This window comes from Oncorhynchus kisutch, linkage group LG25 (assembly GCF_002021735.2).
Source record: "Oncorhynchus kisutch isolate 150728-3 linkage group LG25, Okis_V2, whole genome shotgun sequence".
Classification (NCBI taxonomy): Eukaryota; Metazoa; Chordata; class Actinopteri; order Salmoniformes; family Salmonidae; genus Oncorhynchus; species Oncorhynchus kisutch.
Genome location: NC_034198.2, coordinates 42,795,878 through 42,812,568, shown reverse-complemented (window position 1 = coordinate 42,812,568; position 16,691 = coordinate 42,795,878).

Below are 16,691 nucleotides of genomic sequence, written 5' to 3'. Positions count from 1 at the left end.
TGTCGGTGTAGTGTCGGTGTAGTTTAGGTGTAGTGTCGGTGTAGTTTAGGTGTAGTGTCGGTGTAGTTTAGGTGTAGTGTCGGTGTAGTTTAGGTGTAGTGTCGGTGTAGTTTAGGTGTAGTGTAGGTGTAGTTTAGGTGTAGTGTCGGTGTAGTTTAGGTGTAGTGTCGGTGTAGTGTCGGTGTAGTTTAGGTGTAGTGTCGGTGTAGTTTAGGTGTAGTGTCGGTGTAGTGCGGTATAATTTAGGTGTAGTGTCAGTGTAGTTTTGGTGTATTTTTGGTGTAGTTTAGGTGTAGTGTCGGTGTAGTGTCGGTGCAGTTTAGGTGTAGTGTCAGTGTAGTTTAGGTGTAGTGTCGGTGTAGTTTAGGTGTAGTGTCGGTGCAGTTTAGGTGTAGTGTCGGTGTAGTTTAGGTGTAGTGTCGGTGTAGTTTAGGTGTAGTGTCGGTGTAGTTTAGGTGTAGTGTCGGTGTAGTGTCGGTGTAGTTTAGGTGTAGTGTCGGTGTAGTTTAGGTGTAGTGTCAGTGTAGTTTAGGTGTAGTGTCGGTGTAGTTTAGGTGTAGTGTCGGTGTAGATTAGGTGTAGTGTCGGTGTAGTGCCGGTATAGTTTAGGTGTAGTGTCAGTGTAGTTTTGGTGTAGTTTAGGTGTATTTTAGGTGTAGTGTCGGTGTAGTGTCGGTGTAGTTTAGGTGTAGTGTCGGTGTAGTTTAGGTGTAGTGTCAGTGTAGTTTAGGTGTAGTGTCGGTGTAGTGTCGGTGTAGTGCCAGTATAGTTTAGGTGTAGTGTCGGTGTAGTTTTGGTGTAGTTTAGGTGTAGTGTCGGTGTAGTGCCGGTATAGTTTAGGTGTAGTGTCAGTGTAGTTTAGTTTAGGTGTATTTTAGGTGTAGTTTAGGTGAAGTGTCGGTGTAGTGTCGGTGTAGTTTAGGTGTCGTTTAGGTGTAGTGTCGGTGTAGTTTAGGTGTAGTGTCGGTGTAGTTTAGGTGTAGTGTCAGTGTAGTTTAGGTGTAGTGTCGGTGTAGTTTAGGTGTAGTGTCGGTGTAGTTTAGGTGTAGTTTAGGTGTAGTGTCGGTGTAGTGTCGGTGTAGTTTAGGTGTAGTGTCAGTGTAGTTTAGGTGTAGTTTAGGTGTAGTGTCGGTGTAGTGTCGGTGTAGTGTCGGTGTAGTGTCGGTGTAGTGTCGGTGTAGTGTCTGTGTAGTTTTGGTGTAGTTTAGGTGTAGTTTAGGTGTAGTTTTTGTGTAGTTTAGGTGTAGTGTCGGTGTAGTTTAGGTGTAGTTTAGGTGTAGTGTCGGTGTAGTGTCGGTGTAGTTTAGGTGTAGTGTCAGTGTAGTTTTGGTGTAGTTTGGGTGTAGTTTGGGTGTAGTTTAGGTGTAGTGTCGGTGGGCCAGCTGTGCAGGCTGACTGGCATTGTTTGTTTCCTGCTCATTGCTTCCTGCAATGTGGGGCACGTTGTCGTTTCCTTTACATTAGATTAGGTACTGAGTTACAGTCCCATAACAGATTGTTTTTACATTTAATTATTTATTTATTTTTCACAAAAGGACAAATGTAAAAAATATATATATATAAATCTGCAAAGGAACGTGATTAAATGATTTGCTGCTGATCAACAAGCGTCACATGAACACATCATTACATCGCTGTCTTTCTAAATTAAATCAACCTCTTCATCCTGCTTATCATTCAGTTAGGCCTCATTGTAAATTCAATTGTGAAGTAAGGTGCACAATTATCGCCCGTTCATCCATTTGTCATTCAGTGAGGAGAGAGAGAGAGAGAGAGAGAGAGAGAGAGAGAGAGAGAGAGAGAGAGAGAGAGAGAGAGAGAGAGAGAGAGAGAGAGAGAGAGAGAGAGAGAGAGAGAGAGAGGAGAGAGAGAGAGAGAGAGAGAGAGAGAGAGAGAGAGAGAGAGAGAGAGAGAGAGAGAGAGAGAGAGAGAGAGAGAGAGAGAGAGAGAGAGAGAGAGAGAGAGAGAGAGAGAGAGAGAGAGAGAGAGAGATTAACACCTGGCTGGGTACCAACGTCCTACAGCACATAGTCTTCAATCAATCAAATGTAGCTGATATCTCAAAGTGCTGTACAGAAACCCAGCCAAAAACACCAAACAGCAAGCAATGCAGGTGTAGGTCCTCAGAGAGAGAAAGAAAGAGAGAATTAGAGAGAGCATACTTAAATTCACACAGGACACCGGATAAGACAGGAGAAGTACTCCAGATATAACAAACTGACCCCAGCCCCCCGACACATAAACTACTGCAGCATAAATACTGGAGGCTGAGACAGGAGGGGTCAGGAGACACTGTGGCCCCATCCGATGATACCCCCGGACAGGGCCAAACAGGCAAGATATAACCCCACCCACTTTGCCAAAGCACAGCCCCCACACCACTAGAGGGATATCTTCAACCACCAACTTACCATCCTGAGACAAGGCCGAGTATAGCCCACAAAGATCTCCGCCACCGCACAACCCAAGGTGGGGTGCCAACCCAGACAGGAAGACCACATCAGTGAATCAACCCACTCAAGTGTCGCACCCCTCCTAGGGATGGCATGGAAGAGCACCAGTAAGCCAGTGACTCAGCCCCCGTAATAGGGTTAGAGGCAGAGAATCCCATTGGAGAGAGGGGAACCGGCCAGGCAGAGACAGCAGGGGCATTCTTGGAGCCTGGCTGGGTACCAACATCCTACAGAACATTGTCTGGAGTAATTAAAAAATTGTGACAAATGAGCAGTGTAAAAATACAGTAGGAAGAGTCAGGAAGGAGAAGAACAGATTTTTTTTAATGATTTTTTTAGGCCGTTGGCGGTTCTAGTTCACTGTTATCTGACAATGGTGTTGTTTTCACCATTTCGCAGCCGGTAATATATAAGTCTCTGCAATAGGGTTTCATTTTTTATTTTATTTTATTTTACCTTTATTTAACCAGGTAGGCAAGTTGAGAACAAGTTCTCATTTACAACTGCGACCTGGCCATTTACATTTATAAGGTTAACCACATTACAATGATTGTGAGCTACAAAGACAATATTATAATATCTTATATTTTTTGCGGGGGGGGGGGGGGGGGGGTTTGGGAAATTCTCCCACGACTCCATTATGACATCCGGCGACCTCGCATATCTCCTCTCCTGTGCGATGAGCGAGAGAGAGACAGACTCCTTCTGTCTCTTATCTACTTCTCAGCAGCCGAGCTAGCTCTGGGATATCTCTCGTTGTAGACATCATCGATCTCTAGGCCTCCACAGCCATCTCCAGATGTATTAGTTCCTTTGGTAGTGTGTGTGCAGTGTGTGCAGGCTGTGTGTGTGTGTGTGTGTGTGTGTGGGTGTGTGTGCAGTGTGTGTGTGTGTGTGTTATTGTGTGTGTGTGTGCAGTGTGTGCAGGCAGTGTGTGTGTAGTGTGTGTGTGTGTTATCGTGTGTGTGTGCAGTGTGTGCAGGCAGTGTGTGTGTAGTGTGTGTGTGTGTGTGTGTGCTTGGGCAGATGAGTCCATTTATTAGATGCTGTCAGGGTGTTAGAACCATCCCCTCTATCAGCTGGTTGTTCCACGGTACCATCCCCTCTATCAGCTGGTTGTTCCACGGTACCATCCCCTCTATCAGCTGGTTGTCCCACGGTACCATCCCCTCTATCAGCTGGTTGTCCCACGGTACCATCCCCTCTATCAGCTGGTTGTTCCACGGTACCATCCCCTCTATCAGCTGGTTGTTCCACGGTACCATCCCCTCTATCAGCTGGTTGTCCCACGGTACCATCCCCTCTATCAGCTGGTTGTCCCACGGTACCATCCCCTCTATCAGCTGGTTTTTCCACGGTACCATCCCCTCTATCAGCTGGTTGTCCCATGGTACCATCCCCTCTATCAGCTGGTTGTCCCACGGTACCATCCCCTCTATCAGCTGGTTGTTCCATGGTACCATCCCCTCTATCAGCTGGTTGTCCCACGGTACCATCCCCTCTATCAGCTGGTTGTTCCAATGTACAGTCTAGTACGGATGACCTTCCAGCAGTGTCTGAGTATTATACAGTGCCTTGCGAAAGTATTCGGCCCCCCTTGAACTTTGCGACCTTTTGCCACATTTCAGGCTTCAAACATCTCTCGATGTGCAAAACTGATAGAGACATACCCCAAGCGACTTACAGCTGTAATCGCAGCAAAAGGTGGCGCTACAAAGTATTAACTTAAGGGGGCTGAATAATTTGCACGCCCAATATTTCAGTTTTTGATTTGTTAAAAAAGTTTGAAATATCCAATAAATGTCGTTCCACTTCATGATTGTGTCCCACTTGTTGTTGATTCTTCACAAAAAAATACAGTTTTATATCTTTATGTTTGAAGCCTGAAATGTGGCAAAAGGTCGCAAGTTCAAGGGGACCGAATACTTTTGCAAGGCACTGTACCAGCAGTGTCCTTGAGCCCCCCCATTCATATTATACCAGCAGAGTCCTTGAGCCCCCCCCATTCATATTATACCAGCAGTGTCCTTGAGCCCCCCCCATTCATATTATACCAGCAGAGTCCTTGAGCCCCCCCATTCATATTATAGCAGCAGAGTCCTTGAGCCCCCCCCATTCATATTATAACAGCACAGTCCTTGAGCCCCCCCCCATTCATATTATACCAGCAGTGTCCTTGGCCCCCACCCCATTCATATTATAACAGCACAGTCCTTGAGCCCCCCCATGCATATTATACCAGCAGTGTCCTTGAGCCCCCCCCCATTCATATTATAGCAGCAGAGTCCTTGAGCCCCCCCATTCATATTATAGCAGCAGTGAGTCCTTGAGCCCCCCCCCCATTCATATTATAACAGCAGAGTCCTTGAGCCCCCCCCATTCATATTATAGCAGCAGTGAGTCCTTGAGCCCCCCCCATTCATATTATAACAGCAGTGTCCTTGAGCCCCCCCCCATTCATATTATAACAGCAGTGTCCTTGAGCCCCCCCCCATTCATATTATAGCAGCAGTGAGTCCTTGAGCCCCCCACCATTCATATTATAACAGCAGTGTCCTTGAGCCCCCCACCATTCATATTATAACAGCAGTGAGTCGTTGAGCCCCCCCCCATTCATATTATACCAGCAGTGAGTTCTTGAGCCCCCCCCCCATTCATATTATAACAGCAGTGAGTCGTTGAGCCCCCCCCCCATTCATATTATAACAGCAGTGAGTCGTTGAGCCCCCCCCCCATTCATATTATAACAGCAGTGAGTCGTTGAGCCCCCCACCATTCATATTATAACAGCAGTGAGTCGTTGAGCCCCCCCCCCATTCATATTATAACAGCAGTGAGTCGTTGAGCCCCCCCCCCCCATTCATATTATAACAGCAGTGAGTCCTTGAGCCCCCCCCCCATTCATATTATAACAGCAGTGAGTCGTTGAGCCCCCCCCCCCCCATTCATATTATAACAGCAGTGAGTCCTTGAGCCCCCCCCCCCATTCATATTATAACAGCAGTGAGTCCTTGAGTCCCCCCCATTCATATTATAGCAGCAGTGAGTCCTTGAGCCCCCCACCATTCATATTATAACAGCAGTGAGTCCTTGAGCCCCCCCCCCCATTCATATTATAACAGCAGTGAGTCCTTGAGCCCCCCCATTCATATTATAACAGCAGTGAGTCCTTGAGCCCCCCCATTCATATTATAACAGCAGTGAGTCCTTGAGCCCCCCCCCATTCATATTATAGCAGCAGTGTCCTTGAGCCCCCCCCCCCATTCATATTATAGCAGCAGTGTCCTTGAGCCCCCCCCATTCATATTATAGCAGCAGTGTCCTTGAGCCCCCCCCCCATTCATATTATAACAGCAGTGAGTCCTTGAGCCCCCCCCCCATTCATATTATAGCAGCAGTGAGTCCTTGAGCCCCACCCCATTCATATTATAGCAGCAGTGTCCTTGAGCCCCCCACCCCATTCATATTATAGCAGCAGTGAGTCCTTGAGCCCCCCCCCATTCATATTATAGCAGCAGTGAGTCCTTGAGCCCCCCCCATTCATATTATAGCAGCAGTGAGTTCTTGAGCCCCCCACCCCTCCCCCCATTCATATTATAGCAGCAGTGTCCTTGAGGCCGCCCCCCCTCCCCCTTCACGGTAGACCACACTCTAAAAATGGGACTGTTGAAGCTCGTAGCGCATAAAAAATGTCTGTCCTCGGTTCCAAACCCTCAGTTTCAAACTACTTCTAGAAGCAACGTCAGCAACAAGAACTGTTTGTCGGACGCCTCACGAAATGGGTTTCCACGGCCGAGCAGCCGCACACAAGCCTCAGATCACCATGCGCAATGACAAGCGTCGGCTGGTGTGGTGTAAAGCTCGCCGCCACTGGACTCTGGAGCAGTGGAAATGTGTTCTCTGGAGTGATGAATCACACTTCACCATCTGGCAGTCCGACGGATGAATCTGGGTTTGGTCAACAACATTAATGTTCTTGTGGATGAATAGAAGCAGATTCATGATGAATAGTAATGATCCGTTTTTATTTTTTATAACTTTTGGTGGATATTAAATATAATTGAGTTTTATATAACACGTCCGTTCTGAATATTTGGAAATTAATAAAAAATGTATTATTTAAGAGAGCGGCTTATTTGGAAGACCCAAGTACAGTTGGTGCCCATTAAGACCAATCTGGACTTTTTTTGTCATCTTATTTGGATGACCCATGATGTTTTAAGGGTACAGTTGGTCTTTTCCCACATATTTAATCAAATATTGTTGTCTCTTGTTGAAATGGTTCATTTTTATTTCCACATACAAAAAGGTCCAAATAAATATGTATAATTGGTTTGTATTTATAGGGCTTTTAGTTTAGTTTAGTATTTATATTTTAGTTATATTTTAGTTGAGATTGTTCTTCACACGTCTCCGTTGTTCCTTGACTAACAGCTATTTATTCTAACAGCTATTTATTCGATAATTATATTATTACAACTTCCGACAGTAACTGTTAACCACTGGTTAAATGAGAGAGAGTGAGGTGATTGGCCATCTGAGAGTCAACGTGTTTTCCGCAGTAGAGCTGCCTGCCTGCAGTAATCTTCTCTGATTGATTGAGAGGGGCTATCATCATTAAGTCACATAGTAGACTTTCATATTTCAATTCATGTAGTTTGTACATTTTATTCCCCAGATGCATTTAAATGGCAGCTTACAGAGGCCCATTATCAGCAACCATCACTCCTGTGTTCCAATGGCACGTTGTGTTAGCTAATCCAAGTTTATAGGCAGAGTTCCTCTGCCCACATCATATGAAGGAATGTGTCTACCTCATTTATTAAGGGGACACACAGTGAACAGTTTCATCATAAAACATTCCCTGTGAGTATATTTAAAATTTATAAATACGTTTTTAATGTTGTAAAAATCTGTTGTAGCTGGAAACGGTTTATTTTTAATGGAATATCTACATTGGCGTACAGAGGCTCATTATCAGCAACCATCACTCCTGTGTTCCAATTGCACGTTGTCTTAGCTATTCCAAGTTTATCATTTTAAAAGGCTAATTGATCATTAGAAAACCCTTTTGCAATTATGTTAGCACAGCTGAAAACTGTTGTGCTGATTAAAGAAGCAGTAAAACTGGCCTTCTTTAGACTAGTTGAGTATCTGGAGCATCAGCATTTGCGGGTTTGATTACAGGCTCAAAATGGCCAGAAACAAATCACTTCCTTCTGAAACTCATCAGTCTATTCTCCTTCTGAGAAATGAAGGCTATTCCATTTGAGAAATTGCCAAGAAACTCATACATCTCATACAACGCTGTGTACTACTCCCTTCACAGAACAGTGCAAACTGTCTCTTCCAGGACAATAGGAGACACCGTATTATGGGATATATCAGTGGAGACCACCCCTTCCAGGACAATAGGAGACCCCGTATTTATCTCTATACTCAGCCGGGGGGCAGAAGAATCATATCTTAACCAATTTAGGATGGAATACTAGTGTCTGGGAATACAATTTAGAGTTTGGTACGGATATGAAAAGGGCGTCATCTTCACAATCACAACAATAGCTCTCTCTCTCTGTCTCTCTCTCTCCCTCCTCTCTCTCTCTCTCTCTCTCTCTCTCTCTCTCTCTCTCTCTCTCTCTGTCTCTCTCTGTCTCTCTCTGTCTCTCTCTCTGTCTCTCTCTCTGTCTCTCTCTCTGTCTCTCTCTCTGTCTCTCTCTCTGTCTCTCTCTCTGTCTCTCGCTCTGTCTTTCTCTCTCTCTCTCTGTCTGTCTCTCTCTCTGTCTCTCTCTCTGTCTCTCTCTCTGTCTCTCTCTCTGTCTCTCTCTCTCTCTCTCTCTCTCTCCTCAGTAGTCTAGGACAAGGTGCATGATAAGGCAGTTCTCAAGGAGAGAGAGAATGGTGCACTGGGGTGTACTCTTGGGCAATATTCATCGGCAAATGCCTGTAAATAACAGCTAACGGAAACGCTGGCACACACGCACGCTTGGAAGTAATGAAAATGTGATGAACAGAACCGGACATTTTGTTCCTTGAGTTCCTTCCGCTGCAAACACTTTGCTGTGAATTAGCTGCTACCAGTCTCTCTTTCCTTGCTGTGTGTGTGTGGGTGTGTGTGTGTGGTTGTGTGTGTATGTATGTATGTGTATGTGTGTGGGGGTGTGTGAGCGACACATGGCGCGTGTGTGTGTGGGTTTGTGGGAAATTAGAGAGGCTTCCCCTACCTGTTTCCAATGTAACAGTCTATCTCTGAGTGTGTTAGTTAAACTCAGGGTTTGTGAGTCTGGTGTTTAACAGTCTGAATTAATTATGGATCCTCATTCTACTCTTCCTGTAGTACAGCAACATTAAGACAGTTATATCAAACATGTTTTACACATTACATTCCACAACAGATTTCACAACACATTTAGTGTGTTCCCTCAGCCCACTACTCTACTACCACATACCTACAACACAAAATGTACGTGTGTGTGTGTGTGTGCCTGTGTGTGTGTGTGTGTGTTATCGTGTGTGTGTTATCGTCTGTGTGTGTGTGTGTATTATCGTGTGTGTGTGTGTGTGTATGTTATCTTGTGTGTGTGTGTGTGTTATCGTGTGTGTGTGTGTTATCGTCTGTGTGTGTGTGTGTGTATGATCGTGTGTGTGTGTGTGTATGTTATCGTCTGTGTGTGTATGTTATCTTGTGTGTGTGTGTGTGTGTGTATGTTATCGTGTGTGTACGCATGTGTCTGTGCCTGTGTTTGTTTTTCTTCACAGTTCTCGTTGTTCCCTAAGGTGTATTTTTATCAGTTAATTTGAATCTGATTCTACCGTGGAATAGAGTTCCATGTAGTCATGGCTCTATGTAGTACTGTGGAATAGAGTTCCATGTAGCCATCGCTCTATGTAGGACTGTGGTATAGAGTTCCATGTAGTCATGGCTCTATGTAGTACTGTGGAATAGAGTTCCATGTAGTCATGGCTCTATGTAGTACTGTGGAATAGAGTTCCATGTAGTCATGGCTCTATGTAGTACTGTGGAATAGAGTTCCATGTAGTCATGGCTCTATGTAGTACTGTGGAATAGAGTTCCATGTAGTCATGGCTCTATGTAGTACTGTGGAATAGAGTTCCATGTAGGCATGGCTCTATGTAGTACTGTGGAATAGAGTTCCATGTAGTCATGGCTCTATGTAGTACTGTGGTATAGAGTTCCATGTAGTCATGGCTCTATGTAGTACTGTGGAATAGAGTTCCATGTAGTCATGTCTCTATGTAGTACTGTGGAATAGAGTTCCATGTAGTCATGTCTCTATGTAGTACTGTGGTATAGAGTTCCATGTAGTCATGGCTCTATGTAGGACTGTGGAATAGAGTTCCATGTAGTCATGGCTCTATGTAGTACTGTGGAATAGAGTTCCATGTAGTCATGTCTCTATGTAGATCTGTGGAATAGAGTTCCATGTAGTCATGTCTCTATGTAGTACTGTGGTATAGAGTTCCATGTAGTCATGGCTCTATGTAGGACTGTGGAATAGAGTTCCATGTAGTCATGGCTCTATGTAGTACTGTGGAATAGAGTTCCATGTAGTCACGGCTCTATGTAGTACTGTGGTATAGAGTTCCATGTAGTCATGGCTCTATGTAGTACTGTGGTATAGAGTTCCATGTAGTCATGGCTCTATGTAGTACTGTGGAATAGAGTTCCATGTAGTCATGGCTCTATGTAGTACTGTGGAATAGAGTTCCATGTAGTCATGGCTCTATGTAGTACTGTGGAATAGAGTTCCATGTAGTCATGGCTCTATGTAGTACTGTGGAATAGAGTTCCATGTAGTCATGGCTCTATGTAGTACTGTGGAATAGAGTTCCATGTAGTCATGGCTCTATGTAGTATGTGGAATAGAGTTCCATGTAGTCTGGCTCTATGTAGTATGTGGTATAGAGTTCCGTTGTAGTCATGGCTCTATGTATACTGTGGAATAGAGTTCCATGTAGTCATGGCTCTATGTAGTACTGTGGTATAGAGTTCCATGTTAGTCATGGCTCTATGTAGTACTGTGGATTAGAGTTCCGTGTAGTCATGGCTCTATGTAGTACTGTGGAATAGAGTTCCATGTAGTCATGGCTCTATGTAGTACTGTGGAATAGAGTTCCATGTAGTCATGGCTCTATGTAGTACTGTGGAATAGAGTTCCATGTAGTCATGGCTCATGTAGTACTGTGGAATAGAGTTCATGTAGTCATGGCTCATGTAGTACTGGGAATAGAGTTCCATGTAGTCATGGCTCTATGTAGTACTGTGGAATAGAGTTTCCATGTAGTCATGGCTCTATGTAGTACTGTGGAATAGAGTTACATGTAGCCATCGCTCTATGTAGTACTGTGGAATAGAGTTTCCATGTAGTCAGGTCTCTATGTAGTACTGTGGAATAGAGTTCCATGTAGTCATGGCTCTATGTAGTACTGTGGAATAGAGTTCCATGTAGTCATGGCTCTAGTGTAGTTACTGTGGAATAGAGTTCCATGTAGTCATGGCTCTATGTAGTACTGTGGAATAGAGTTCCATGTAGTCATGGCTCTATGTAGTACTGTGGAATAGCGTTCCATGTAGTCATGGCTCTATGTAGTACTGTGGAATAGAGTTCCATGTAGTCATGTCTCTATGTAGTACTGTGGAATATAGTTCCATGTAGTCATGTCTCTATGTAGTACTGTGGAATATAGTTCCATGTAGTCATGTCTCTATTAGTCTGTATCCTTACAGTACTGTGGAATAGCGTTCCATGTAGTCATGGCTCTATGTAGTACTGTGGAATAGAGTTCCATGTAGTCATGTCTCTATGTAGGACTGTGGAATAGAGTTCCATGTAGTCATGGCTCTATGTAGTACTGTGGAATAGAGTCATGTAGTCATGGCTCTATGTAGTACTGTGGAATAGAGTTCCATGTAGTCATAGGCTCTATGTAGTACTGTGGTATAGGGTTCCATGTAAGTCATGGCTCTATGTAGTCACTGTTGAATAAGTTCATTTGGTGGAAATAGAGTTCCATGTAGTCATGGCTTCTATGTAGTACTGTGGAATAGAGTTGCCAGGTAGTCATGGCTCTATGTAGTACTGTGGTAATAGAGTTCCAGTGTAGTCAATGGCTCTATGTAAGTACTGTGGAATAGAGTTCCATGTAGTCATGGCTCTATGGAGTTACTGGTGGAATATGATATAGAGTTCCATGTAGTCATGGCTCTATGTAGTACTGTGGAATAGAGTTCCATGTAGTCATGGCTCTATGTAGTTACTGTGGAATAGAGTTCCATGTAGTCATGGCTCTATGTAGTACTGCGGAATAGAGTTCCTGTAGTCAGGGCTCTATGTAGTAACTGTGGAATGAGGTTCCATGTAGTCATGGCTCTATGTAGTACTGTGAATAGAGTTCCATGTAGTCATGGCTCTATGTAGTACTGTGGAATAGAGTTCCATGTAGTCATGGCTCTATGTAGTACTGTGGAATAGAGTTCCATGTAGTCATGGCTCTATGTAGTACTGTGGAATAGAGTTCCATGTAGTCATGGCTCTATGTAGTACTGTGGAATAGAGTTCCATGTAGTCATGGTCTATGTAGTACTGTGGAATAGAGTTTCCATGTAGTCATGGCTCTATGTAGTACTGTGGAATAGAGTTCCATGTAGTCATGGCTCTATGTAGTACTGTGGAATAGAGTTCCATGTAGTCATGGCTCTATGTAGTACTGTGGAATAGAGTTCCATGTAGTCATGGCTCTATGTAGTACTGTGGAATAGAGTTCCATGTAGTCATGGCTCTATGTAGTACTGTGGAATAGAGTTCCATGTAGTCATGTCTCTATGTAGTACTGTGGAATAGAGTTCCATGTAGTCATGTCTCTATGTAGTACTGTGGAATAGAGTTCCATGTAGTCATGGCTCTATGTAGTACTGTGGAATAGAGTTCCATGTAGTCATGGCTCTATGTAGTACTGTGGAATAGAGTTCCATGTAGTCATGGCTCTATGTAGTACTGTGGAATAGAGTTCCATGTAGTCATGGCTCTATGTAGTACTGTGGAATAGAGTTCCATGTAGTCATGGCTCTATGTAGTACTGTGGAATAGAGTTCCATGTAGTCATGGCTCTATGTAGTACTGTGGAATAGAGTTCCATGTAGTCATGGCTCTATGTAGTACTGTGGAATAGAGTTCCATGTAGTCATGGCTCTATGTAGTACTGTGGAATAGAGTTCCATGTAGTCATGGCTCTATGTAGTACTGTGGAATAGAGTTCCATGTAGCATGGCTCTATGTAGTACTGTGGAATAGAGTTCCATGTAGTCATGGCTCTATGTAGTACTGTGGAATAGAGTTCCATGTAGTCATGGCTCTATGTAGTACTGTGGAATAGAGTTCCATGTAGTCATGGCTCTATGTAGTACTGTGGAATAGAGTTCCATGTAGTCATGGCTCTATGTAGTACTGTGGAATAGAGTTCCATGTAGTCATGGCTCTATGTAGTACTGTGGAATAGAGTTCCATGTAGTCATGGCTCTATGTAGTACTGTGGAATAGAGTTCCATGTAGTCATGGCTCTATGTAGTACTGTGGAATAGAGTTCCATGTAGTCATGGCTCTATGTAGTACTGTGGAATAGAGTTCCATGTAGTCATGGCTCTATGTAGTACTGTGGAATAGAGTTCCATGTAGTCATGGCTCTATGTAGTACTGTGGAATAGAGTTCCATGTAGTCATGGCTCTATGTAGTACTGTGGAATAGAGTTCCATGTAGTCATGGCTCTATGTAGTACTGTGGAATAGAGTTCCATGTAGTCATGGCTCTATGTAGTACTGTGGAATAGAGTTCATGTAGTCATGGCTCTATGTAGTACTGTGGAATAGAGTTCCATGTAGTCATGGCTCTATGTAGTACTGTGGAATAGAGTTCCATGTAGTCATGGCTCTATGTAGTACTGTGGAATAGAGTTCCATGTAGTCATGGCTCTATGTAGTACTGTGGAATAGAGTTCCATGTAGTCATGGCTCTATGTAGTACTGTGGAATAGAGTTCCATGTAGTCATGGCTCTATGTAGTACTGTGGAATAGCGTTCCATGTAGTCATGGCTCTATGTAGTACTGTGGAATAGAGTTCCATGTAGTCATGTCTCTATGTAGTACTGTGGAATATAGTTCCATGTAGTCATGTCTCTATGTAGTACTGTGGAATAGAGTTCCATGTAGTCATGTCTCTATGTAGTACTGTGGAATAGAGTTCCATGTAGTCATGGCTCTATGTAGTACTGTGGAATAGAGTTCCATGTAGTCATGGCTCTATGTAGGACTGTGGAATAGAGTTCCATGTAGTCATGGCTCTATGTAGTACTGTGAATAGAGTTCCATGTAGTCATGGCTCTATGTAGTACTGTGGAATAGAGTTCCATGTAGTCATGGCTCTATGTAGTACTGTGGTATAGGTTCCATGTAGTCATGGCTCTATGTAGTACTGTGGAATAGAGTTCCATGTAGTCATGGCTCTATGTAGTACTGTGGAATAGAGTTCCATGTAGTCATGGCTCTATGTAGTACTGTGGAATAGAGTTCCATGTAGTCATGGCTCTATGTAGTACTGTGGAATAGAGTTCCATGTAGTCATGGCTCTATGTAGTACTGTGGAATAGAGTTCCATGTAGTCATGGCTCTATGTAGTACTGTGGAATAGAGTTCCATGTAGTCATGGCTCTATGTAGTACTGTGGAATATAGTTCCATGTAGTCATGTCTCTATGTAGTACTGTGGAATAGCGTTCCATGTAGTCATGGCTCTATGTAGTACTGTGGAATAGAGTTCCATGTAGTCATGTCTCTATGTAGACTGTGGAATAGAGTTCCATGTAGTCATGGCTCTATGTAGTACTGTGGAATAGAGTTCCATGTAGTCATGGCTCTATGTAGTACTGTGGAATAGAGTTCCATGTAGTCATGTCTCTATGTAGTACTGTGGAATAGAGTTCCATGTAGTCATGGCTCTATGTAGTACTGTGGAATAGAGTTCCATGTAGTCATGGCTCTATGTAGTACTGTGGAATAGAGTTCCATGTAGTCATGGCTCTATGTAGTACTGTGGAATAGAGTTCCATGTAGTCATGTGTCTATGTAGTACTGTGGAATATAGTTCCATGTAGTCATGTCTCTATGTAGTACTGTGGAATAGAGTTCCATGTAGTCATGGCCCTATGTAGTACTGTGGAATAGAGTTCCATGTAGTCATGGCTCTATGTAGTACTGTGGAATAGAGTTCCATGTAGTCATGGCTCTATGTAGTACTGTGGAATAGAGTTCCATGTAGTCATGGCTCTATGTAGTACTGTGGAATAGAGTTCCATGTAGTCATGTCTCTATGTAGTACTGTGGAATAGAGTTCCATGTAGTCATGAATCTATGTAGTACTGTGGAATAGAGTTCCATGTAGTCATGGCTCTATGTAGTACTGTGGAATAGAGTTCCATGTAGTCATGGCTCTATGTAGTACTGTGGAATAGAGTTCCATGTAGTCATGGCTCTATGTAGTACTGTGGAATAGAGTTCCATGTGGTCATGGCTCTATGTAGTACTGTGGAATAGAGTTCCATGTAGTCATGGCTCTATGTAGTACTGTGCGCCTCCCATAGTCTGTTCTGAATTTGGGGGCTGTGAAGAGACCTCTGGTGGCGTGTCTTGTAGGGTATGGATGGGTGTCTGAGGTGTGTGTCAGTAGTTTAAACAGACCTCTGGTGGCGTGTCTTGTAGGGTATGGATGGGTGTCTGAGGTGTGTGTCAGTAGATTAAACAGACCTCTGGTGGCGTGTCTTGTAGGGTATGGATGGGTGTCTGAGGTGTGTGTCAGTAGTTTAAAACAGACAGCTCGGTGCGTCCACTTTGAGCCGTGAGAGATTTACATGCATATTATTAATGTCAGCTCCCTGTGTACATTTAAAGGACCAAGCCGTGCCTTGGACTTCCTGGTTTTATATCACTGTATACTACAAATGACAATGAGGAGGAGGGTTCCCCCATTCTCTCTCTCTCTAATTACTCCAGCTAAATCATTTTTATGTGTGTGGGTGCTCAACGGAGGTCTTTTCTCGCTGTGGCAATTATTTTTTAAACTCCTTGATATTTCTGTGAGCGATCTTGAATATGTACCAACCTTCACATCGCAGCTTAGAGAACACTGAGATCCTTCACATCGCAGCTTAGAGAACACTGAGATCCTTCACATCGCAGCTTAGAGGACACTGAGATCCTTCACATCACAGCTTAGAGAACAGGGAGATCCTTCACATCGCAGCTTAGAGGACACTGAGATCCTTCACATCGCAGCTTAGAGAACAGGGAGATCCTTCACATCGCAGCTTAGAGGACACTGAGATCCTTCACATCGCAGCTTAGAGAACACTGAGATCCTTCACATCGCAGCTTAGAGAACAGGGAGATCCTTCACATCGCAGCTTAGAGGACACTGAGATCCTTCACATCGCAGCTTAGAGAACAGGGAGATCCTTCACATCGCAGCTTAGAGAACACTGAGATCCTTCACATCGCAGCTTAGAGAACACTGAGATCCTTCACATCGCAGCTTAGAGAACACTGAGATCCTTCACATCGCAGCTTAGAGAACACTGAGATCCTTCACATCGCAGCTTAGAGAACACTGAGATCCTTCACATCGCACTGATGCTAACAGAGGGCTTTATAAATACATGTGATTGATTTGATTACAAAGAATATTAGCAGCAAGAGAGATTTAGTGAGGAGAAATGGGAACATCTCTTTCGTTTATGATGAAACACTGACAGTTTTGTTTAAGAAAAAGGGAACTACAGCATTTTCTTGGTTCTGCACCTGGCATCTAGTAGATATGGAAACAATAATGTCTTGATGGAAGAAGAGACAGAATAATGGACAGAGGAGAGACAGAATAATGGACAGAGGAGAGACAGAATAATGGACAGAGGAGAGACAGAATAATGGACAGAGGAGAGACAGAATAATGGACAGAGGAGAGACAGATGACAGAAGAGAAGATGTTAGCTGAAGTGCAGTTTAGTAGAGGGGGAAAAGGAGAAGAATGAGAATGTGAAGCAGCGAAGAGCCAAATGAAGTCGTGGTTTCTCCTGGGTGAAATAGATGAGAGGAGCAATATGGTGCGACTGTAATCCACAGGCTCCGGAGCGGGGCAGAATTGACAGGCACTTTGAGCTTGTTACAGCACTCTGCG